Raw genomic sequence first — 27,179 nt, forward strand, 5'->3', positions numbered from 1 at the left:
GCTTGTGAGATCATTTGTGACTGGTACTCACAGACACTACTTGCTGAACCCAACTCCCTTCTTTCCCTCCCTTCCTCTATCTCATGTGCTCCCTCCTTCTTCTCACATCTGTTTTGACCCAGTAAACTTAGCAGTGAACTTAAATCCCAGGTTCTGATTGGCTGCATGCGTGCCAGTCTGTCATGTGACCACCACACACCCCCTTGCTTTCAGCTCCACCTTCTAGGCTGAAGAAGCAGTTTTCTGTAAATATCTCACAGGTCATTCTGCCTTCGATGATGTGTTCACAGTCTCTGATCTTGTTTTTTCCTTCGCCTCCTATGTACAGTACTTCTCTAATCTCCGCCTTCCTCCTCTGTTCTCTCCTTCTCTTGTCCTATCAGCTGATCCTCTTATATCTTCCCTTCTAAAAAGAAAAAATGAAGCCAGTCTCACTTCTTCTTCGCTGGTCAAGTCACTGATGAAGTGAAATGTTTGTTCTAAATTTGTCATGTTGATTATGTTCTCTGAACAAAACACTATTGGATAATTTTAAAAACATTTGGAATCTCGGATGTTTGATGCCAGTTAGTGTAGCCTAGCATGAAGCCTGGAAACAAGGAGCATCACTGAAGCAGAGCCAACCTGTCCTGTCATGGGAAGCCGATCTGTATTTACTGCCTCAACACATGTCAGTTTAGTAACGCCTCGACACACAGCCAGCTCAACTCCACTTTCCCACAACATAGCATCGTTCTACCTTCTCTCTTTCCATGTCCTCATCCTGCGGTTTTCCCATGCTGTCATGTCCACAGCTGCAGCAGACCTGGGGGGGAAATTTATTCCCTCTCTTGAGTCCTCTCTCTGCCCTGGGAGGGACCTTGGTTCAGTTTCTCTTGTGTAACACAGAAATACTCCAAGACCTCTTTAGATACATTCAGTACAACTCATTTCATTCAGAACTGTCAGGTTTATGTTTGTCTATGTTTCCCAGTCTATCTAAAAAGAAAACAAATTGACAATCTTTAACCGTTGCTTATGTATCTTTTACACCACCCTTCTCTCTCTCTGTGTCCTTATCTTCATACTGTCCACACTGTATATCGCCTCCTTCTTATCTTACGTGAGACCTAAATAAAAAGACAGCTCTCAGCAAAACTGCTTTGCAAGCAACCTTTGCCCTGGCAGTGATATTTAATTCTTAATTCCATTGGCTTTGTTTCAAAGTCTTATACAGCACAGTAATAGCCACTGCTAGAGGACGTTTTTATGGGTTTGTTTTTAGTTCAGATGCTATCTTTCTTTATTTTCCTGTACTTTTCAGCAGTTAAACTGTGGCGCAACATAGCTGATCTAAATCTGGTAAATGAGGCTTACAGCTCCAGCTGCTGACAATGTCAGACACACATACAAAGAGGTCTGGTGTTGGAGCCCCAGGAAAACAGGGAATGGACATTGTTGCCACATCATCATTAAAGCACAGATCTAAGACTATGATATTGTACTGTGGCATGCTTTACCCAATTTGAAATAATAATTGATTCCACCAGATTATTGGTTATTATCCTGGAACCTCAGGGCAGGCGGATGCAAGGTTGCATGCACTCATTTTCCACCAGAAACCATTTAACAGTTGATGTCATGAAAGAACCACAGTGAATGTGCATTTTTTGAGGTTGATACCATTTTTTTGTTACGGTGATGATTATATCGCTGCCTGCCCATCATAACGAATTTAAATGGCAAGATATGAAAAGTTTGATAAAAGTTTCTTGTATGTACTCTACAATGATTTCTGTAGTTGTCTATAAACCTGTGGACTGATGTAATGTTAATGCCACCTTAGATATAATCTCTGACAAAATTGTCACATCTTTTAAAATGTCATGGTTGGATCAGCCAAATGACCTCAGGAATTTTCCTGTACTTCAAAAGAAATGCATTGTCTTTCCTCTTTAACCCTGTATGTCTTTAACAAAACTCTTTACTCTTCCTGTTCTGTTTCCTCCGGGACAACTTTGATTCCCTCACAAGCCCACAAAGAGACTCCTAGAACCAGACTCTATAGAAATCGAGTGATTGCGTTTGTCTTGATGAAGAAAGACTGCAGGTCAGCAGTGAAAAGGGAAAAAGTCAAAACCATCATGATTGATAGATGAACGGACAGATGGTCCAATACAACTAGGATATATTCAAAATATGACTGTATATTCATGCCTCTATGTGATTTTCTGATATTAGAGATGGCAGCTGGTGATTGCTGCATTTGTACACAGTGGGGCTTATCATGCTGTTAATGTTATATCCTGGACTTTTGTTACACACACAACTATAACACTGTTTTGATACACTCATGTACTAGTTGAATATGCATTAGATATTGTGCTAACAAATGTAAATATAAGTAGGTGTAAACTGTACATCATTTACAAATAAATACAGAATGAAAATGGCATATTTTAGTCACTAAACCTTACTGAACACACACACACACACACACACACACACATATAAAACTTAAACCACATGAAAACTGGGAGTGTGTGTTTGTTTGTGTGTGTATGTGTGTTTTATTATCCATCTTCATTTTACCAAGTCTTTAATTTAGACTTGCCACCTTTTATTACATCGGCATTAATTATCAAAATGAAAGGGACCAGATCACTTGTGTGTGTGTGTATAATCTGTACAGTAAGGTTATAATGCTAATTATACAGTACTGTGACTCTGCAGACATCCTAAGTTACATCCCTATATCAGCCATCTTGCTATGTGAGATTCTCTGTCAGGACATTTCTAGCTATCTTGATTTAGGGATCTACACATTGCAACAGACATATTGTCTGATGCATTTTACACATTGTGGTTTCGAACCATTTCTTATACAAGTGTGTGTATAGTTTTGGCTTAATGTGAAATTGAAAAAAGTATGATCTTGCACATGTATAATTATAAAACTCTGCACACAAAAAACCTATTCAGTGTGTGTCACTCTTTAAACAAAGAGCTATAATTGACTGTAATATAAGTTCAGTTTACTTGTGTTTGTTTTACATTTTTCAAACAAAAACACACAAAATGCAATATTTCAAGTAATTTGAATTTATTTTCCACATCATACTCATACAACTTATTATAGATAGTTCACCTATCACTGCTGGTGGCATGACCAGAGTTTACGGTCTCAGTTGTTTTTCTCTATTCTTGTCTCTTTTTCACTTTCCTACATCACCCACATCTTTTTATCTCTATCACTTTTACAATAAATAGTTCAGAGGCATAACTCCAAGGGAAAAGCCATAGTCCTGCACATACTATGCACACACACACACACACACACACACACACACACACACACAAACACACACACACACACACACACACACACATTCACACACACACAGGATGCTCTGCTGTGGGTTGCTGTTTCCAGAGACTGGAGGGGGTTTTGGGAGAAGGAATAATGAGCTCATCAGTTCAGCCTGGAGGTAGTGGCAGCATAGACACACACACATAATTTTTCTTTTTCTTTCTTTTTATCCCATACGCAGACACAGAGGCAATTACAGCGATCCATGCTTGGTAGGATATTCCATCTCTCTCCAGCCAGATTTACAGTGACTCACTGTAAAGACTTAGGGCTGCTGAAGAACTGCCACCACTCTTTTTGCCTTTTCCATTTATTGTGGCAGTGAAATGTATGTAGAATACGTGTGCACATTGTGTGTGTCAGCATGTGTGCTCATGGTTGACACAGCGGCTGTTTGTTAAGATGCACAAATGTGTTTTTGTGTGTGTCTGTGAGCATGCAAACATGTACTCCTGATGCAGATTTTATACACAGGAAAGATTTGCTGCTGTTTGTGGGTGGGAAGTCCAAATGCATAGTGCAGTTACACGGTTAAGTGAAAAACTTTACATCTCCTTATGTTGAAATGGCAAAAACAAATAATGTTTTCTTTTTTCATTACAATATTTAATGCAGATTCAGCTATTACAAATGTTACTTTATCACCAAAAGTAACAAAAATGGCCAAGGAGTATCTAAAAGGAAATTAATATTGTCATGGAACTGACAACAGGCTGCACTTTCCCTCACTGTCTCTCCTTCTCTGCCTCTTTCTCTCTTGCCATCAATCTCTGCACTTCGCTCTCTCCCTCTCTTTCTGGTGCCTACTCTCATTTTCTCTCTCACCCTGTTTTCCCCAGACCTGCTTCCTGTTTCCCAGCTTTTATTTTGTTGTCCCTCAGCCCCTTTTCCTTTTCATTTCAGTCACTTAAGTCACTTCATGTTTTTCCCTGATAGAACACCCAGCCTTCGGGGTCTGCTTGACTCTTGTTTTTGGGACTCTGTTGCCTCTTCACATTTGGTCTGTTTTCCCCTGTTCCTGATCTGCTCTATTGGTGCATGCATTTTGGTTATTTGTTTATGTTCCTGTTCTAAGACACCCTGTACACATTTTTGATTCCCTGTTTACACTTGTTCCTGACCTGGTCTGTTCTGGTGCATGCACATTTTGTTTTGTCGCTGCTGAGTTTCAATTCAATTCATATCGCCCCAATTCAAAACAAAGTCATCTCAAGGCACTTTATAGAATTAACTCAAGACTATAAAGAGAGAACCCAACAAATCCCCCTTGAGCAGGCCCTAGGCAACACTGCAGTGGAAAAACTCCCTTTAACGGAAGAAACCCCCAGCAGAACCAGGCTCAGGGTGGGCGGCCATCTGTCTTGACCGGTTGGGGTGAGTGGAAAGTGGAGAGAGAAAAGAAAAGAGCAACAAAAAAACAACAACAAAAATGGGGCAGGTTGGTAGGAACAGAAGCTGCACACTGGGAATCACACAGCTCCGAAGCCGGAACACCTGCAGAAAGGGACAGGGAGAGAGAGAGACAGACAAGGACAAAGACAACTACCACAGAAAACACACAAAGTTAATGTCATATAGATGTGTCAAATGTGGGGGGAGAAGAGGAAATGAGTTTGTTTGGACTTCTTTCATAGGTTTCACCGCTGTACACCCATGTTTAGCACACATGAATCTGTTGCCCAAATCTAGACATAAGGCCACTCTTGGACTACACTAATGAAAGGCAACAAACGAAATGAGTTTTGGGGAAAAAACTGTTTTGATGAGACCAAAGTTGAATTATTTGGTCATAATTAATAAAGACTCTGCCTATGAGTAGAGTAACAACATTACCTCAATCAAACATGGTAGGCTGATGTTGGAGTGTTTGTGTGTATCAGGCACTAAAGCTCTGCATAAACTGGAAGGAAAAACGAATGCATTGCAATATCAGATTTTAAAGTCAAAAAGCTAAAAAAGAAGACTTAAATAAAGCTGTGGATACATTTGAAAAAGGCAGTACATGGCAGACTGCCAAGCAAAAAATTATTATGAAGAAAGTGCTCAAATGACCCCTGAAAGGATATGAACTTTGTTTAGAGTACAGCCAAAGAGGTTGGAGAAGGTAAAGAGAAATGCAAATTTTTACAAGGATATAATTTTTATTACTTTACTATATGTTTTTTAAACACTCTTGACCATTTTTGTTTTTTCTGATAACAACATTTTTACTAGCTCAATGTGCGTTAAATATTATGTTGATTAAAAAAATATATTTGTCTTCCTATTGTTGCCATTTCAAAGCAAGGAGGTCCAACATTTGCTTTAAAGATGGCGATAGGATGGTGATAGGAAGTGTTGAATTGTTTGTTTAAAGTGAGGAATATTATTTGAATGTACTCCATTAACCCTGAGATGAATTGTGGCAGATGTAGAAATAGAGGTCATGAAGTGGTGAATTAAATAACTGCCTTGTTTTTCCGCGCTTACGGCCAAGCAAAACAGCAAGCAGGTGGTGTAAATCCAAACAAATAAAAATTTAAAATGATGCATGCAGAAGCTTTGGAGTTTCTCATTAGAATGTTGCTGTTAATGTAATTGTAATTAAATGTTACAATACAGAATAAAAAAAATCTACAAAATCTACCAAATCTAGTCATTTCAAAACCCTCTCATCCCACAGCATCATACAACAATGCTGCCCAAGGCATCAGATATTGTTTTTTATGTCCTTTGGTGTCTCATATAAACACAACAGGTAACATCTGGTGTCACTCTTTAACCCCAGTATTGCCACTATTTGACACTATGGGAACAACTTAAAACACACACACACACACACACACACACACACACACACACACACACACACACACACACACTTTGTTAGGGTTTGGCAAAGCAATTTCAGAGTGAGATTAAGTTAAAAGACAAATTAACTAAAAACAAAGTGCAACATGAGCTGCCATGTCTCTCAAACAACAATAATTCCATCCATCCATCCATCCTTATCTGCAAACGCTTATCCTGTTTAGGTTTTTGGGGTGGGAGGCTGGAGCTTATCCGAGCTGTCATTAGGAAAAGGAAAAGTACACCTTGGAAAAGTCACACAGTCTATCACAGGCCGAGCACAGGGACACATGCACACGCAAACATTCACACTCACATTCACACCTACAAGCAATTTAGAGTCACCAATTAACGTAACATGTGGGAGGGAACCGGAGTACCTGCAGGAAATCTACAGAGCACAGGGAGAACATGCAAACGTCACAAAGGCTGCAGTTGGCCGGGATTTGAACATTCCAACTATGAGGTGGCCGTGCAAACCACTCCATCACCCTGCTGCCTACAACACTAACTCTGAAAAGAAACAAATATTTAATGCAATTGATTCCAGGTTAATAGCAATACTAGTTTACTGGGCATCATTAACCATTGTCAGCTTGTGCTCTTTAGTTTGGTGCAATTTATACTCAGTAACAATTTCCACATGAGTTAAACACAAAGACAGATGATGTCTTTGATTTAATTTTGGTCTGCTTTATTGTCTTTCTTAATCTCTGACCATTTCTGCTTCCTCTTCATGTACAAACTTCTTTGTCTTTTATTCTCTTCTCTTATGTCTTCATCTCTTAAATCTTGGCTAGTCTTCCTTCCACCATCTTTTTCAATTCCCTCAGTTGCCTTTTTTTTTTTTTTTGTATAATGATCACCTGCTATGTGGTCTCACAGCCCTGGGTTATTAGATCAATAACATTTCTAAAGCAATAAATGGAAGACAGCACTTCTGTGTATTTTATTCTTTGTCTTTAGTTTTTCATTACTCCCAGAATGTATTAACAAGCTTACTTTTTATCCTTACAGGCTCAAGCTTAATTACTTTCAGGGAACGTCACTATCAAACATGGAGCAGAATAAGTAACAAAAGCTTTTTTGATTAAGACCAAAGTTTCTGTTTTGAATTCAGTTTTTATTAGCAGTCAGTCATGACTGGAAGCCAGGATGTATTTTCCAATAACTTTACATTCATATGGAAGGTTAAGCTCTCTGAATCCATGATGGTTAATATTTAACAAGCAAAGTATCACACAGGAATACAACATTAACCTTTTGTTATTGAAGCACTCATTGTGTAATTCCAACTTTTTCACTCTATCTTGTTGTGCGTCTTATAGTCAACGCCAGTGAACATACACTAAAACCTTTCTGTCATGCTTCTGCTACACTTTGCCAGGTAATATTTACTTAGAAATTGAGGGCTGGCATAAAGTCTGCACCAGTCTTCTTGATTAAATTATAGTATGTCACAGCGGTGGCACCAGGAAATTGTGATTGGGGAGCTAAGGGGGAGCAGAAATAGTAGAAGCCAAACATTTCTTCTTGAAAAAAAAGACAATAAATTACAGTGCCTCTATGAATATCTTTATACTACCTAATAGTGAGTTGAGTCTATACGCTGTGCAGAAATGATAATAGTTCATTCAGGGTTATACACTCATAGGCCTCTGTCTCTGATCTCTGCTTTTTCTTGCCTTTTATTTTTTCTGCTCCTCCTTTCTGTTTGGACGGTTTTAGCATCTGTCGGCTATCCCACTCCCGCACTGTGTTTGCATTAGTCTAGCAGGTTTGTAGAATATTAATGAAGTCTAACTAACGTGGTTGTGATTAGCCAGTCAGCCTGGAACACGCACCCCGAAGGCAGGCAGAGAAGGATCAAACTGCAAGCAAACCCACTAAGACAACAAAGGGTGTAGTTTATTATCCATTAGCAGTTGCCAAAAACAAATCACATGATCAGGAACACATGTGAGCAATGACACGATACCTAAAGTGCCCTCACAAAACAAGATGAGTCCCTGTGTTTTTATTATTTTATCTTTTGCAAATAATCCAGTTGTCTCTTCTTCTGGTTCCTCCACTGCCGCCACGACCTGTTCACATCCACATTAAATTAGACTGCTTTTATTTTATGAATGCAATTGTTAGATTCAATGTAAGTCAATATTCTGAATTTCTTTTACATTTTAAGAAATTTACCCTCCTCTTTAAGTAGCGTCCCTATAGTGGGCTCTTTTATATAAGCTGACATTTTGGATTTTGGACCACTGGTAATCTGGTCCTTACTTGTCATAAAAGCAAATATATTTAATACCAGGTTATGATAGTGATGCCTATCACAGTTTGCAGTAGTTTGGATTTAGGCACTTGGTTATGTTGTGGTGCAAAAAAAAATTGTAATTATAAGTTATAATAAACACATCCCCAATGTTAAAGGTCTGTCTTTATCATAATGAACCTGGTTAATGGTTGTTGAACCAATGCTGTGGTGGCTAATTGGAAGGGTCAGGACTTCTTCCAGTGTGCAACTACATAAACTGGGCCTGTGGTTAAAAAAACAAGAAAATAAGGCAACCAAGACAGAGAAGGAGATAGAGAAATGTATAGATGTTGTCCTGATGCACCCAGTTGACCAGCTGTGCATTCTCACTGTAGTTCTCTCATGTCCCAGTTTCTCTTCCTACACACATCAGTTTGGCCCCAGTATGTGACATTAGACATCAGGAAGCAAGTCTGAGTTTTTTTTTCAGCAGATAATAATATTGTACAAATACCACAATATAATATTAAAAAGTATTATCATAATTATATTATACAACTTTGAGAACCGACTGAGATATTCTAAAAAACAATTTAAAGTAGCCTAATCAAAATCTGTGTGACTTACACCTACAGAGTTTTATTATAGACATCTTTCATTCATCTGTAAAGCACTGTGATTTGCATTGATCTGTATAAAAGGTGCTATATAAATAAAGTTTAGGTTGATTGATTGAAAGTTTTTTCACAAACTACAAAAATACAATGATTACAGAATGTATACATCACTTGCATAAACAAGTATAATAACAATAAGAATTACCTTAGTGATCCCCAGGAGGAAATTATTATTGTTGGACAGCTGGACAAAGTAACAATATTTATGTGTCAAGACATCTAGCCAGTTAGAACTGAGAATCAAAGCCCCAACCCTGGGGTCCATGGGCAGTTGCTCTACCAACTGAGCTGCAGCCTCCCAACTATGAAGATATACTGTAAATTGTATGATTGGCTGTTTGTCTTTGCAGTGGTTTAGGTGAACTGGTCTGAGTCAAGGCTGAGTCAGGCTGAGTTTGATTCCTACACTGGCCCTGTGGTAAACAATCATAGTTACAACATCCATTTCTCACAAAAAAGTCTTCTGTAAAAAGTTCTGTGTTGTGTGACTAAACCATTCCGATGATCTCCATCGCAAGTGGACTTTCTGCCTCTACATATTACATCACCTAACTTTAACTTTTTTAATGTCATAATCATTAAGGCTGTTAGAGCTTCCTATTTATAAAACGTTTCTGTTGGTCATAATACCTGGCTGACACAAAGGAGTAAGTGTCTAAATGAATGGTTTTGTCCATGATCACTATACAGACTCTAAGGCCAACTCACGGCTGTTTAGTCGTCAGCGTACAGCAACATTCAGACAAGTGTGTTCTAAAGGAAGGTCTTGCTTATTTGTGCAATCACCTAAACCACTTCTTTTGGCTGCTAGTTTGAATAGCTGAAATTTATTTTGAAACACATCCAGAGTCAAGTACCTACAGAGACATTACACACCCGGCTAACTAATGATGCTAAATGAAAGTTTAATCAAGAAGACACTTGTTCTCCTAGAACAAGAACAACTGCTCTGTCACCCTGCATCTCTCTCCCAGCTTCCAAACTCAGCTCAGCTCACCCTCAGCTAAGGGTGTTTCACTTATTTTAGGCAATCAGATTCTGCGTCAGTCTTCTCAAACCATCCATTCTTTCGGTGTCAAATTTTAAATCTGCTCCTCCTTTCTCTAACCCACCCACAGCCAGTTTTTAGTCACATCTGCGTTCCTTCAGCTTCCTGTTCCATTCTTAACTTAAGGTATCACCATCCCATAATTCCTTCACTGACTCTATTATTTGGTCTAAATCTACTCCATCCACATTTACGACCTCCTCATTACCACCACTGTCTACACGCCATCAGGAAAACAGTGCCTACTAGGTGGTCCAGGAGTTTACTTCAGATCAGGTGTGGGCAACCCATGATCCTTAAAGTTCTACAGCTATACCTGCCTTACCCACTGCTCCCACCTCATTAACTGAACACACCTGAAAAAGGTAATCAGCAGTAGGTAGTTGGGAAACTCAAAGGACTGCCCCTCAAGGAGCATCAATTGCCCACACCAGCTTTAGATTATAGTTTCATGTCTTATAATGGGTCTGAATATTCTGGCAGTTGTCTGGCATTCCAATTCATGTGATCGGACACTGAAAAATTACATTAGATACATTTCTGCTTAGAAACTTCCCTCAACTGGAGGCATTCAGGGTACAATTAACATGAGGCATGTAAAGTAAAAAACGTTAGACCTTTAGCAATGCAAATTCAAAACAAACATCCTATAGCATTTAGATTGGATGATCTCTATGAGTTAACTTTATGTCAGGATCTATCTTAGTGCATGAAACATTCTCTGTCGAGAGAATGGAGAGAATAGAGAAAAAATGATTAGGAAAAGTAAGTGATTGAAAAAGAAATCATGGGGAGCAATGGTAAAAATATTAAATGAAGACCCAGCAGAAGAGACAGAAACAAAAAAAAAACCTCTTTAATTATCATTGTGTAAATTCAAATAGTGACTATGGATCATTAATTCAGTGTTATAATTAATAGGTAATTGGCCTACAGCCATATTTAAAAAGATTATCATACTTGTAATGGTAAAGAGATGTTGTTGTTTTGGTAATCGTCTGTATCTTACTAACGCAAGGAGATGCTAAATAGAAGATATGTAAGTTATTTATATTCCAGTCTTTTGCTTAATGTTAAGTGTTTTATTGATAAAAAGTCAGAAGTATAAGTGTATTAACAATAAAGACCATACTCGTGAACAGTCTTCATGTTTAGCAGAAGAGAAAAAGCTTGAGTTCTAATCTATATATGAAATCATGTACGTATGAGCACAGATTTCAATGTATAGATATTAATAGATACTTACACTACTGGGATAAAAGAGCACATACCTTTACTGACTTTCCTAAAGGCTGAGTAACAAGGGATTGTGCCATGAAAGAAATGTCACAGTCTAATCATAGCCTTAATGCTTTGCATACTGTAACCTTTTAAGCAACAATTTATATGCATATGAATATGGGTAATGTTGATCTGATGAATGCATTTGCTCCCATGGTAATAGTGCCATGTGCACTAGATTACAAGTGAATATAGGCATATAACATCATAATGGCCTACTGTTTAAAACCTTTAAAAATGGTGGCAAATTGTTTATTTACCCACTAACATCCACTTGACATTGTACAGTGTTGTGTATAGATGTTTCGCTGTGTCTGTGAGCCATAAAACATCATTGAACTAAATGTTGGAGAAACTGTCAGTGGCATTTACAAAAAAAGACAAAAAAACTGAGACATACTGTAGAAAAAACCAAAGAATAAAAGCACAACCCATTCTGAAGCTTACTTTTCTCTTTTCATGAATACTGATGTAAACTACAATCCATTTGCAGCCACACGTTTGCTCAGTCTGCAATTTATGATTCAAGCTGTAACTACCACATTTGATCCCATCCTTGTTATGCTAATTTCCTCTCACAGTGGTAGCAAATCAGTTTGATTTAACTGTGCAAACTGTGTGAGTAGAGTGCCGTGTGTGTCTGTGTGGCATTTGGGAGGAGCGGTTGATTGTGTGTCTGTATGAGAGAGCTCACATGCACGTGTGTGTCTTCCTAAGTGTGTGTGTGCCTCATAGAGCATACAGTTGTCAGAAAAGTGAGAGGTGTTTTTGTGCCAAAGCCAAAGCTCCCAATCTGCATTTTGATGTCATTAGCTTGCCACATCAAGTTGCTTCAGTGGTACTTTAAACCCAGATTGTGTTTTCAAGAGCACTACATGGAATATGGAATGAAAGGCTCAAAAAGCATAGAAAAAGACCCTTATAATGAAATCATAAATTATTTTTGATTTCGCTTGTTTAGTATTCTAAATTTTAGCGAGAGTTTTTTTCAGCACAGTGATAAATTGAAAAACAAATATTGTCTTATTTGCTGTTAGGATAATCATGCTTTCAGAAGGCCGAATATTTTCAGCTATTCATCCGTGATAAGTGGCAGGCCGACTGGCCAGGACAAAAATTGTTGTCTTCATTTTTTTTTTTTAAAAAGCAACTTTCTTTTTCTCTCAATCTGTCATGCTTTTGTCTTCTCTGTACATATTTTTATTACCAAGTCATAACCAAGGAAGTATAAACATAATACAATCCATTGTAACTCTTCTTGAATATTAGAGAGTAACAAAATTTCACTGTCAATTTCACTTTCACAAAGCATACTTGGACAATTTCTGGAGTACAGAATGTGGTATCAGTCAACAGAATATGAAGCCTTGGTATGACCTCCGACAGTAGACAGAATAAAAAAATGAAATGGCACACACACACACACACACACACACACACACACACACACACTTATGTCTGAGAAACTACTAGCCCATGGTGGCCTTTGGACACTTGTCCCTTGACAACCCCAATTCCAAAATATTAGGGAAGATGTGTAAAAAATAGAATAGAACATAAACAACATATCGGATGTTGGAACTGAGATATTTTAACATTTCATGGAAAATTTTAGCTCATTTTGAATTCGATGGTAGCAACACATCTCAAAAAAGTTGGAACAGTTTTAGGAGAAGAATGTTGTCCTTTTCTTGTCTGATTCAGGATTCCAGCTGCTCAACAGTCCTGGTCCTTGTTTGGTGGATTTTTCGTCTTATGATGCACCAAATCTTTTCTATTGGTGAAAGGTCTGGACTGCAGGCAGGCCAGTTCAGCACCCGGACTCTTCTCCTGTGAAGCCATGCTGTTGTGATGGATGCAGCATGTGGTTTAGCATTGTCTTGCTGACATATGGAAGGCCTTCCCTGAAAGAGACGTTGTCTGGATGGGAGCATATGTTACTCTAAAACCTGATTATTGATGGTGCCTTTCCAGATGTTTGAGCTGCTCCCGTCGTAGGCACTAATGCATCCCCATACCATCAGAGATGCAGGTTTTAGAACTGTCCGCTGATACCAAGCTCTCCTCTTTAGTCCACAGAACAAGGTGTCCATGGTTTCCAAAAAGAATTTCAAACTTTTATTAATCTGACCACAGAACAGTTTTCCATTTTGCCTCAGACCATTTTACATTAGCTTTGGCCCAGAGAACACTGCACCGTTTCTGCATCATGCTCACATTTGGCTTCTTCTTTGCATGATGCAGCTTTAACTTACATTTGTGGATGGCACAGTGAGCTGTGTTCACAGACAGTGATTTGTGGAAGTGTTCCTGAGCCCATGCAGTGATGTCCAGTTGAGAATCATGTCTGTTTTTAATGCAGTGCTACCCGAGAGCTCGAAGATCATGTGCACAGAGATTCCTCCTGATTCTCTGAATCGTTTGATGATATTATAAACTGTAGGGGGTCTGGTGGGGTCTTCAAAGTCATCACAATTTTACGATGAGGAACATTTTTCTGAAATTGTTCCACAATTTTTTGGGTGTCGCAGATTGGTGAACCTCTGTCCTTTTAAATTCGAGACGCTCTGCCCTTTTGAAATGCTCCTTTTATACTCAGTCAAATTATGACATTTCGCCAGTTAACCTAATTAGTTGTCAAATGCTTCTCCATTTGTTTGTGATTTACGGCAATTACTTTTTCAGCCTTTTATTTTCTCCGTTCCAACTTTTTCCAAATTTCTGTTTCTGCCATCATCATCATTCAAAATGAGCTAATATTTCCATGAAGTGGTAAAATATCTCAGTTTCCACATCTGATATGTTGTTTATGTTCTATTGTGAATAAAATAAGGGTTGATGAGATTTGCTAATCATTGCATTGTGTTTTTATTTATGTTTGTACATCTTCCCAACTTTTTGGGATTTGGGCTTGTACTTAAAGATAATGTGATGCACAACACCATGTGGTCACATTGTATGCATATAAATGTTACACAAAAAACTTTAAGATGTCATTTATTGCTGCCACACGGGGGCTCGTCACCCAGGTGAGATGTTCGTAGTGGCCTGCAGCTCGCTCTCTACTTCTGTCTGACTGAAGCAGGGAAAGAAAACAGACCAATGTCATCCGTCTCATAATTTCACTGTTGTTTAAAGGTCAGTAACAATACAGAAAAAAAGGTACATGTGTGCATCTGAAATTATCTCTGTGAACAAGAATGTATATTCCTTCCTGTATTTATTTGTTTGGAACATGAGGTGAACAGCATGCTAGAGTTAAGGAAGCTAGTTAGCTTAGCCTAGTTGGCTTAGCCTACCAAACACCTGTCTTACCATGTCTTTTAGACATTTTCTTTCATTTTGTGGCTCCTGTTATGTTATCACCTGTTTGGTGAATGTTGCAAGTTTGCCCATTGATTTGGTCTTGTTTGTACAGAGTGTAAGCTAGTTTAAATACATTTTTGGGGAACATTATGTCTTCGCCAGATTCACTATTTTGCTTAAGGGGATTCTCCTTCTTGCTAATAGTATTGAATAAGCTTGGTAGCCCACCGGGTAATACATTTGGTAACATATTTGTACTTAATGGTGCAGATGTAAACTAGCAGAATGATAAAAATGTATTTTCTTAGTATTTCTGAGACTAAGTATTGTGATTATATTTTAGATTTTTCTTTGTTTGAACATGACAGAGTTGTAAGAGACCTGCATTGAACATTTTGGTTGGAGAACTATACTTAAGGTGCATTTAAATGTCATTGTAGATTTGAGTAAGAAAGTCTGGGTGAAGCAGGGAAAGAAAACCGACCAATGTTCTTCGGCTCATAATTTTACTTTAACCCTCAGTTCTGTTAACGACTTGCCTCCAATTCGGTTCTTAGATATTGTGCTTCACAAAGAGGGAGAGAAAAACAGAGAAAGCACAGGTGAAGCTATCTTAACTGTCTGCTCTCAGGCTTTTGTTGTTTCATTCTTTCCTGCTGGAATCTCTGGAACTCAAGGTTGAGGGAAACAAACCAGAAAGACAGTGATTAAGTTAGTGTATCTGTCTGAGAGGTGGAGGCCAACTGAGTGTTCTGTGGCTGTGAATAAGTTTTACTGTAAACCCATACTGACTCATATTTGGAAGCAACATGAATTCACAAAATGTACATGTTCCCACTGACTCCAATAATATCCCATTTCACACAATCTGTGCCCACTATCACACACATAAACATAAATTTAGCTACTCAACATAACAAGGTGCACAATCTCTGCGTCACAGTCACAAATTTACTTGTCAGGTAATATCCAAGTTGCTGTTTTACTGCTTTCACCTTATACCACCTAGTTATACTATACTCATTGCATCCACCACTGTTCTTCTTCAGCACAAAACAAGTATAAGCCTACACTGGATGGAGTGAGGGAAGTGAGTTAGAACATGGCAGTCGTTTTGCCCCGTTCAGCCCTGCTGTTGTTCGTGCTTCTCACCACATCACCGCAACCCGTGACTTATCAATTAATAACGTACCTCTGCTGTCCCACTGGTGTTTTGGGAGAAGCTGATAAGCTGAATGGATAAAATAACAACAAAACAACAAAACCTACACTGATCATCCACAATACTCGATCCACTTGGTGGTTTTTATGTTGTGCTGGATAGGCATCAGAAAGGGAATCGTCTTGCTGGCTATTGCTGAAGGTGTCGGGATAAAGAGATGCACTCTATCCTGACACCTTCAGCAATAGCCAGCATTATGCTTGCTGTGGATGGTTCTGTGCAGCTATAGACCAATCAGAGTCCACATGCAAACGCCAATTTGCCACAACATTAAAACCACCAGGTGGACTTAGATGCTCAGCATTAAAAAACACTGACACACAAGTGTATTATAACTTAAAAGGAGCTTTTACGCAGCCCCAGATCTAACAGCTATGGTTTCCTCTGTGTAAAATACAAGGTGCTTGTATGTTCGCACAGTGAGTAACTCTCGGCAACACATGTATAAATCAGACCCAGTAAGCTTGGTCACACTTGGTCACTTTACACAGACTTAAGCAAGAAATTTCTCTTCCTAAAACACAGGTTTAAGGTATTTGGCCTTATCGGGTGCTCAAACTGATGGACATGTCACCACTGTTACCTGCAGTGCCCCTTGAAAAAACAAGGGTAAGCAACGTTAGTATGTGAAGCTTTAAAATTTTACATCAAGCAATAATTGGGATCTGTGTGTTGTTTTGTACCTCTGACTTAACATAAATCAATAAATGCAGTATATGGGTTGATAACGTAATGAGCAAAGCCTGGCTGTGAAATTAAGTTTTGGAATTCAAGGTTGAAATTAACACAGCTGAAGCACTGAGAGGGATAGAACAGCAAGACTTGTTAATCCTTAAATCCTTAAAACCCCCAAGTAGCAAGAATATGATTGAACAAGGGTCTTATTATTTTAACAAGCTCTCAGTTTAGCTGGCCATACTTGCATTTATCCTAAAATCTATTGCGCTCTCTTAACGTCCCTTCTCTCTCTGTTTTCTACACCCTGAATCCAAGGTGTTCCCCTGCTCTACTCCTCTTTCTTACTCACTCTGTAAATCAATTTTGGGCTTGAGGCTGCTTTGCCTTGCAGGCATCTCACTCTTTGATAGCGTTCCCACCACATCACTGAGTGTATGTGTGTGTGATAGCACCCTCCTCAGCTCAACAGAGGAGCCGAGCCAGATTTCAAACTTCTTTGTAGGATTTGGGTTCAGACTCAGTCCTGTTGTAGCCAAAACGAAAACTTAAAGAGTTGAAGATTGACACACACATACAACTTTGTATCTGTATGCGCAATGAGCTTTGAACAACGGGAATGGAAAATTAGGAGTTTTGTTCTCCCGCTACACATGTGTAGGCTTAGCATTAAAGCAATAGACAGGGACCAACAGAAGGAGAGAAAAAGACAGACAGAAGGCTTTGTAGGCAGATGTACCTAAAGGCAATGTCCTTCAAAGACTTTGTTGCTCAAAGAATTTGGATGAAAAGTGTTTACAGACAGACGGGCAGAGAGAGAAAATGATGCATAAAGATGAGAGATGATGAGCTGATTTGCACATGTTGTCATTTCTCAAAGGTACACATGCACAACCATTCACACACGACCTTTTCCACGTGGGTCCATCAGTGGAGACAACCCAGGATGCTCGAGTAGCATATGTACTAATATTGTGATTAGAAAAGAACACATCTGAAAGTGACTAATCATCTCAATAATAATAATTAATACACATATACATTTGTATTTGAAGAAGGAGATGATTTTGGCTTTTAGTAACATGAGCAAATGTGAACAAAGATCTGCACTCAAGATACCGTGTTTTTGAGCACCTGTTCTTTTTCTGGGTTTAGTCTAACTATTTGTTTTTTCTCCAGCCTGCCTGGCTGTCCTCTGGCCCACAGTGTGACCAGAAGGCACCTCATAGTCTTTTGTTAGAACTGGTTCTGACTTTTCATTTACCTGAGCATAATTCCTAGTATAAGCCCATACGTGTCACACAGTTGTTGTCGAAGCCCTGATTTTCAAACACTACTGGCCCCAGTTATTTGGGTACTCATTTAGAAAAGTGCTGTGAATGCATCTCTAACAGCCTTGTACTAAACGTATTCTGAAATGTAACTGTGAACAAATGTACGAAAACTTTGCAGTTACAAAGGGTGGAATGTAACAAGTGGTCTCACACTTTGATCTGACATTAGCAGACTGCAGTCAAGACCTCACAGTAGGTCATGTTTGGGTAAGTGTCTACAGTCCATCTCATGTGGAATAGCTCCACCTGTTGACTGATAACTGTACAGCTGGTGAATGGTGGACTGTTGGACTGCATTACACAGCCATGGGACTATAACACATCTGTAATGTGTGGAATGGATAACCTGATTACGTTTGCTGTTTGCTCTAAAATCCCTCTGCTGACTAAGGTTCTATTCAGAATGGAGCCACATTTATAAAAACCTAGAATCTACTATTTAGTCTGTATTTCCTTTGAAAAACAACTACAGCTGCATTGACCAGGCTCTGAAAATATGGAAGTCTTTATTTGGCACATACAGTACAGTTGACTACTCATACTGACACTGACTACTCAACAAACCCTGTAAGATCAGATCAGATGTTATGTGCTGTGTAAGGTCATATGGGGAGAAGAGTCCAGTTAGCCCACTCCCATCCATTGAGCAAGGCCTCTTTAGTAACTCCTACAGTACATCACTGAGATAAAACAGACAGTGGGTCAAACTGAGTCTGACTGTTATAACAGTACATTTAATGCATTTTGGGAGTGTTGCCTAAAGATAAATTAAAAACGTGTATGTAATATTTTATTAATGCCCCAAGTATAATAAAACACTGCATGTCATCAGAATTTGTAGCCTCATTTTTAAACAGTGCCAAAAACAAAGATGGTTTGTGATGCATTTCATAAAACAATGTGTATTATTGAAGATGCAGATTGTTCATTCAGTGTGGATTCTATAAATGTTCCACTCCATTTTCTCAAACCAAAACCTTGTTTGTTTTCTTTCAAATACAGTGTACTTGTAATATGTCCATGGAATAAAAATCATTGTACAAAATGATCAAAACTTTTAAAACACACACACACACACACACACACAAACACACACACTGGATGGCTTGACAAAGTGCACGTGCTGTGATTATTTTCTCAACCTTTTTTCCTGTTTGCCACTGGTTTCCCTAAAGAGATGTCTCTGGCAGTGAGACACAAGATGAATTAAAGCTGCCATAAAATGGAAAGAATCATGTGCCTCTGATGATTTCCTATTGAGATTATGAAATACGAACTCTGAAGTTGTAACATTAAGTCAAAGCATGACATCATGACATGCTCTGGCAGGCGTTGATGTCAGATTTTCTGCCACAGTGTTTAAAGTCAGTGAGCCCTGGTGGGTGGAAGAGATTTCACAAGATTGCCTGAATATAATGAGAAGATATATCTTTGAGTAGATATGATCTTTTTCTTAAAATATCACTCTAATGATAGTTTTATACGGAGAACTGGGAGGTTTAAGACAGAAACGATAAGCAGCAAAGCTTGTGATTTATGTCACAATGGTGTACTGTAGAATTTATTGCATGCAGCTTGGTAAACAAACAGCATATTCTTCTAACACAGTATATCATCACCGATACGTCTTATGATCTTTAAGAAATCTCTTTAATAAGGACCTCCCAGACAAGGGGTGTGCACTGAAATCCACCATGTGTTTGGAGCTCAATCTGTTTTACTGTCTCATTAGACCTGCTGCTTTGTAAATGTAAAATATTCACAGATGAGCTACTTGGACTGCAGATCTCTATTAGCCTGTTCATATGTTTGTAGGTATTAATGCTGCAACAAATAGTAGAAGTTTCTATTTAACTTGATTTGTACTTGATCGTAATATGTCTTTGATAAACTGAAATGTATTTCTGAATGGCCTTCGTGGATTTCTTGCATGTCTTTTATGAAAATGTATGTTCTATGACTTGAAATAGACTTTTTTAGGATTTTTCTATGTGAAACAATTATTCTGTATGAAAACAAATTAAACGTTTCCAAGGAAAACATTCACTTGATGAGACATTTTCCCAAAGACGTAAGGGGTACTGTTTCCCATATTTCCTATCTTCGCTTACTGACTCATTAGATTCCTGCTGCTTTATAGAACTTAAATACTCACAGATGAGTGCAAACTGAACCATATACCTTTATAAAGTGAGCTTAATGAGACCAGTGCTGGATTTCATTACCTCATGTCCAACAGAATTCTTTAAGTTTCTGTCCCAAGCCTACAGCACTCAGCAAGACATGCTGCAACAACACTATCAGCAGCCTGCTACTCTATAGCTAATTTAGTTACGCAGATCTTGAGGAATCTTTTTATTCTATGCTTTTCATTTTAGTTATATTGTGTTTCAAACACCATGAGCTCATTAAAATTTTCGAAGTTATATATCTGTTTCATGTGCCAGTCATGAACTTCATAGCATAGGAGCCTAGGAAGTAATAATGCATATTTTGTGTAAGCGTCAATTAAATTTGTCGTCATGTTTTATGAATGATCACTTTCAAACTGACTTTAAACAGCTATATGAGTTTAATGCAAATGTTTCTTACACACTTAAAGAATAAAAAACTCCAATCCAAGATTTTTCTGCAGATGTGAAACTTAAATACCACAGCATGTGAAATCATGTGAAGCAAATAGTGAGGGTGAATAAGAAAAAAATTACATTAAAAAGAAAGGCTGTACAAAAATATATTTTATATATATATAAATATGTATTTTCTAAGAAAACCTACTATTAAAACAATGTGCCTGTTGACATGCATGACTTGAAATGTCATTCCTCTCATACACTTTCTCCCACATATAGACACAGGTATTTGGGGGGAGGGTTTCAGTTATCCAGATGTGGTGCTATGTGCGGTAGAAGGTCCAAAGGGACAGAACTGAATGTACAGTTGGCTTTGGACATACAGTGGGGCCTCTGTGCTGTTCAGCTCTGCAATGTGCAGATGGAAACACCTATGTATAATTGTGTATGTACGAACTATAGTCTACATGCATGTGTATGATATGCTTGCATGCATGTACAGACACTGACAATCCTTCTCTTTCATGTACACTCATAAGCGCACACATGTGCCCCTTAGTGACCTGTGAAGGGATTAAACCACAGCAGGGTTCTATGGCTGACAACCTGTCCTCAATCTGTAATATGTGCACATGCACACACACACACACACACACATACACATGCACATGGACACACACACACACAAACAAACACACATTGTGGTTGTCATTCTGTCCTCAACCTCTGTAACCTCTTCCCCAGGCTTGCAGATGTTTCCTGAGACTAAAGTCTATGGGAACTAAAGAAAGAACTGCACCTTGTCCGAATTTTACTGCAGTCTTCTTCACTGCACTGGAAGAAAAATAACATTTTTGACGTGCATCAAAATGTGATTTTATTGAAGATTAAATACCTGCTTTATTGTATGTGTTTATTGTATGTTTTCCCTTTGTTTTTGTTGCTATTACTGTAGTTTTCTGTGGTCTGTGGTGAAATTCTTTCAACATTTTACCAAACCCAAAACATTCTTTTTGTTTAAAATGGTTGCTGCCTGTATTTTTATGTAATGATTGAGTGATTATAGCTGTAAATGATGTTGTTATTGCTCATCACAGTCATTCAGTTTCACACATGATGACGGTGCCACCTAGAGGTACATTTGCATGCTCTTGATGAACGAGCCTGCAAAGTTTACTTGTTTTGTTTCATGCAGAATTATATATACATATATAATATATAATAATTAGACACTGACAACTCTTTATATTATGAAGAAGTTACCAAATGATATATTTCTTCCTGTATATCACAATAGACTTATTTATTGGTCAGAATTCACCTTTTCATTGTAGTTAATCATCCAATTGTTTTTCTATCAATGAAATTCACACACACGCTCGCACACACACAGCTTTCCATACTTTCACCATCTCTTTCTCGCTTGCTCTCCAGAGAAAGGATGACCCTCCTACTGTGTAACAGTGTGTGATACCACTAACTGCACCTCTGGGGTAATATAGAGGTTGCAGTTGTGTGTCTGAGTGTGTGTGGTGTATGACTGAATATATTCATAGTGTGTGTGTGTTTTCATGCATCTCTTGGGGTACCCCAACTGAAGCCAGCTGTATATCACAGCAGTCTCCCATGTGTAACTTCAAAGTCGCAGCATGCTTGGTTCAGGCTATTTATGACACAGTCGCAGGAAGGACACATGTTTATGCCAGGCTTTGTGTAAGAAAAGCTAGACATATATAAAAATACTGCTCACCTTCCTACTGCCTCCATGTTCCTCTTTCAAGGATATCATGTCAGTAAGTATTCTCACTGAATTTTGGATCTAAGAGGACTGCAGAGAAATCTCTCCAGTGCTGGACGGCAGAAACATGCAGTACCTGCATGCCATGTGTCCTTCACACAACTTTAAAACTAAAATAACCACGCTTTGAAACCCATCTTGCCACAGAGAATTTGAGTCTCTTCATTGTGTTCTAACTTTATTTTTCAGTTTTGCCTGAAAACTTTTGGACTGTCTTGACTTGGTAGAGGATGAGATGAGCATGGGAGGACAAACAAAAATGGCTAAAAAAACATATGGGGTGGAGGGAGAGGGGCGAATGAAGAGAGGGAAGCTGTAAATAAACTAAATCAGATAGCTTTGCCTCTTTACAGACTACATTTCTACAAGAGAGCAGTCCCTGTTGGCTGTAGTGGGAGTTGAGACAGGAGGGGTCTGGTTAGTGAATGTGTGATGCCCTCGGTGTTCAGGGTGAAGGGTCGAGTAGCAACCTTGTATAAATGGGTCAACCATGCCGAGGCCCAGCTGGGGGCCCATGGGGATAGGATCAGTACCTGTAATTTTTCCCTAACACTTTTTACTCTAAACCATCCCACGTCTTTTTTGAGAACATGTCAGTGAATACTTCTAGTGGAACCCATTGTGGATTCCCATGGCAAAAATTCCTTCAGGTAACATTTGCAGAAGGTGCCCCAAAGCCAAATTTATTGAATGGGTGCTGAAATGTTTAGTTAGAAAGTTAATCAATTGTTATCAATATGTAATGCAAAACTAAAGTAAGGCTATAAATAAATAGATACATAAATAAATACATTTGTCAAAATGTCAATAAATAAATAGGCTGTGTAGCAGCTTTTTGGGAGCTTGACAGGTTTCTAATTGTTTCATAATCTCTCTATGACTGTCCATTAAGTCAAAACAGAAAATGTCATTATGTGATTTTATCAACATAATGAATAATTATTTTAGTTTGAAAAAAGAAAAGGTTTTTTATGGTCACATGTTTTCAGTATTGTACATCTATTTCTAACCACATGGTGGACTTGGGATGCCACATATACATATATTTCTAAAATGTCTTATTGTATTCAAGCTTTCCCCCTCAAAGACATTTACTTATAAACTGCAACTCATTCACCGTTACAACATTACAGTGTTGCAAGCTCTTATATCTTACACACCACCCTCATATTCTCCTCCCCTCCCACCTTCTGTCTCCATTTCTGTCTGTTCCTGTGTGACAGAGTCAGTAACATCACAGCAGGAGGTGAAAGAAGGTGCACTGAAGGCAGGAAGACAGAGGCGAAGGGAGGGGGAGGGTGCAAAAGTGCAGCACAGAATCACGCCTGACAGCAGAAGAGAGCCGTGCAGAGACGTGTGACACCGCAAAAAGGAGATGGATGGAAAAATGCTCTCTGCGTGTCTGTATGTGGCAGGGTGTAAGTCTCATACAAGAACTGTATGCATGTGTGTGAGTCATTATGTGAATATATGTGTCTATGTTTATTTGTGTGTGCGTGTGTGTGTGTATGTTCATGTGTGCACACTGAGAGGGGTGCCAAGCAGCAGCAGCTGGGAAGGCCTTTCTCTGTTCTCCTGTCATCAATAAATGATCAGAGTGAGCCATCTGGAGAGAGGGAACCACCAACCACCAGGACCTGGCACTGAGCAAAAGACAGAAAGAAAGAGGGAGAACGTGAGGGTGCATGGGGGAGAAGGAGGAGAGAGAGCGAGATGGGACAGTATGAAATGGAAGGGAAGAAAACAGCAAAAAAAAAAAGAAAAGAAAACATGGGAAGAGAAAAAAAAAGTCCTAAAATCCTCTTTGGAGTTATGACAAAACTCTAGCTTGCGTGTGTGCCTTTCTGAATATTTACATTCTCACGTGTATTTGAAGTAACAAATAGGTCCCATTCTTCAAAGACATTTTACAGTAAAAGCCTACAGACAAATATGGGGTTTACTAATGCAAAAAGAGGAAAGGAACACAGGAAATGCAGAGAGGACAGGCAAGAGAGGATGCTGAGAGGTCAGGAAGCACTCAGGGCAACCTCCTGATGTTGGACCTAAAGGCACAAACACAAATATACACACAAAGGACAATAGAGTTATTTTGAGTTAAAAAAGAACAAACATATTATGAATTGTGCTCCATTTACAATAATAACTATATTTCTAAACTAGAATACATAATGTATAAAGAATAATTTATATAATAAATCTGTTATATATGTTATTCAGTACATTGTATCTGACATGACATCTATTGTTCAAAGATACTAAATTGAAAGAGTTTTAGAATTTAGCTGGTATTTCACTGGGCTGATGAGACAAAATATGTAAAAATTCCACTGTCTTCAAAACCAAAGGGATTTTTATGAAGCTGAAGAATGTCTATTCAATTCTAATAGCCACATATGTTTTATCCAGGCATTACATTATTCATTGAATCATTCATTTTCCATATTCACTCATACCTATTCAGTGCCAGGAGAGGCAGCCGGCTTTCTTTGCATAGGCTGAGCAAAAGCAGGAAATACAAATTTGCACGTTCACACCTGCACATTCACATTTCGAGATGGAGGTAGGACAGAGGTATTTTAGTGATTCCTCTACTTTTAAATTCTTATACTTAGAGAGGCTGGTGGTAATCGCTTTAAAAGTTTCACTCAGAGTGGAACAGCCCCTGGATTTGCTGTCACCTTACATATATCACAGGATCATTTGTCTGAATTTTTAAGTGATAACATGTTGTGTGTGTGTGTGTGTGTGTGTGTGTGTGTGTGTGTGTGTGTGAGACCCTGAGACTTTTCCTGTAAAAAAAAAAAACAGCCTTTGACTTTTCACACCATTTAATAGGTCATTAACAGTTGTTATCAGCCCATGTGATTTGTTTGCTGACCTTTTACTTCCTACAAGTCTGATAATGAAACAAAATGTAATTTTTGTAAATATGACAGAAGCAGATTTGACTAATGAGAAATTGCTCCGAAAGAGGAGGATGGGGGATATGGGTGGGCATCAAAACAGGATTTTTGAGTGGGAGACAAGGTTTTGTTTCCCGTTTTGGTCACCTGTTATCCTAAAACAAATGTCTTTGAACTGTGGAGGAGGAAAACTCCATTGTTTAAAAAGGTCCCTGTCAGCTAACATACCAGTTCTGCCAATCTACCAGTAACAATAGCATATGTACAATGGAAGGACACCAGGTGGGATATTATTCCAACATGTTTTAACAGTAACCACAGTATTCAGTCTTTATTAGCAGAAAGGCTTGTCTCCATAGCAACAGAGCCAGGTTTATCTTTTTTGACGGGCTCTGTATGTCATTGTATGCTGAAGCATCATGTACTGTACAGTATATTTTCATCAAGGCCATGTCATTCTTCCAATTTCCAATTTCCTCACCTTCTCTATAGTTTATAAAAATTAATTTATATGCATATTGCTGTATAACATTCTTAATATATAATTACTAATAAAGCTGAAGAAAATGCAGAGAAAAGCATAGTCAGAATCCACGTTTGACATTATTATGACTTAGCAAATAAAAACAATGTATGCTGGACGTGTAAAAAAGGCAGAACCATATAAAACTATCACTCGTGCATCTTTTCCTTAGCAACGTTTATGCAACTTTGCAACTTTCATAACTACCTTTAATTGAGAATGTATTTCATAAGAGGTTTTATTGGCATTGTATTGTCGTTGGTAATACTGTGGTCTCTTCTGATCGCTGAGCTGAATGGTCTCACTCACTGATGGGCAGACACCGACCGACACCAATTCAACACTTTGAACTGTCCGATAAGCCGCCGACAGAGGTGTGACTGGTGGGACACACTACAAAGATGAGGCAGACAAACACTCCTCAACAGCATAAGGTTAGCTTGGTGTGTCCCAGCACTTTGCAAAGAGAGTTTTTCCCCTCGACTGCCTAGCGCTTGCTCAAGATCTAGATTTCTCTATAGATCTGTAAAGTTTTGATTTTAATATGGAAAGTGCCTTGAGATTATTTTGTTCAGATTTGGCACTTTATAAAGTATAATTAAATTGAATTTTACAAATCATTAAAGTCGTACATTTATACGGTTATTATATTCCTGCATATGCACATTATATTTCTTAATAACATAAACATATATGGGCAAGCAAACTACTGAAAAGTGGATATTTATATTCCTTTTTCATTTTAATATAATTTCATAGTGGCCTTCTTTTTACCCTGGAGTTACAACACTAAATTAGGAATTCATATTAAACATCCCCCAGCTATACTTACCAATGAGCCACTCTCTCTGATTGTGTATATGCATGATTGTATGTACATGTACGCCTGCTAAATGCTAATTTGAATATGCATGGTCATTTCAGATTTAATTTGCCTCAGAATGTGACTAATGTTTGCTCCAATAAGTAGTACATGCCCCAGGACATATGACCTAGCCATCGCTAGGTTCTAAAGAAGCTTTTATCATTCTTTGATGCTAAAAATGTTTTAATCTAATTACCTAACAGAGGTTAGAATGAAAAATCCAAATAAAAGTGAGCCACATGGCAGGCAACAAGCATCTACTGCAAGATGATATGATGTAAGCAGAAAATAGCATTATGTGCTGCTATTCTTCTAAAGTCTCAAATTATTATTTATTTTAGAAAACAGTACATGAAGACATTGAAATATTAAAGTAGCCACTTCTACACCATTCAGTAGTCATTTACTTTAAGAAAATGTGTCCTTTAAGCAAACAGACTGGTAAAAAGGTGTAGATCCAGTATTTTATGTCCAATAAAAAAAAAAAAAAATGTGAATTTGTCATGCTCCTCAAAAAAGATTATCAGAATCAGAATCAGAAA

The 27,179-nt window shown here is 38.3% G+C and overlaps 1 long non-coding RNA gene across 1 annotated transcript in view; it reads left to right on the forward strand.

Moving 5' to 3' along the window:
* Positions 1–27,179, forward strand: part of LOC137130727 (uncharacterized) — a 144,524-nt gene that overhangs the window by 106,985 nt on the left and 10,360 nt on the right. Inside the window, exon 5 of the long non-coding RNA XR_010914885.1 lies at positions 23,567–23,761. This is a non-coding gene — a long non-coding RNA (uncharacterized lncRNA). The remainder of the gene's footprint in view (positions 1–23,566; positions 23,762–27,179) is intronic.

This window comes from Channa argus, chromosome 7, assembly GCF_033026475.1.
Source record: "Channa argus isolate prfri chromosome 7, Channa argus male v1.0, whole genome shotgun sequence".
NCBI classification, from domain to species: Eukaryota; Metazoa; Chordata; class Actinopteri; order Anabantiformes; family Channidae; genus Channa; species Channa argus.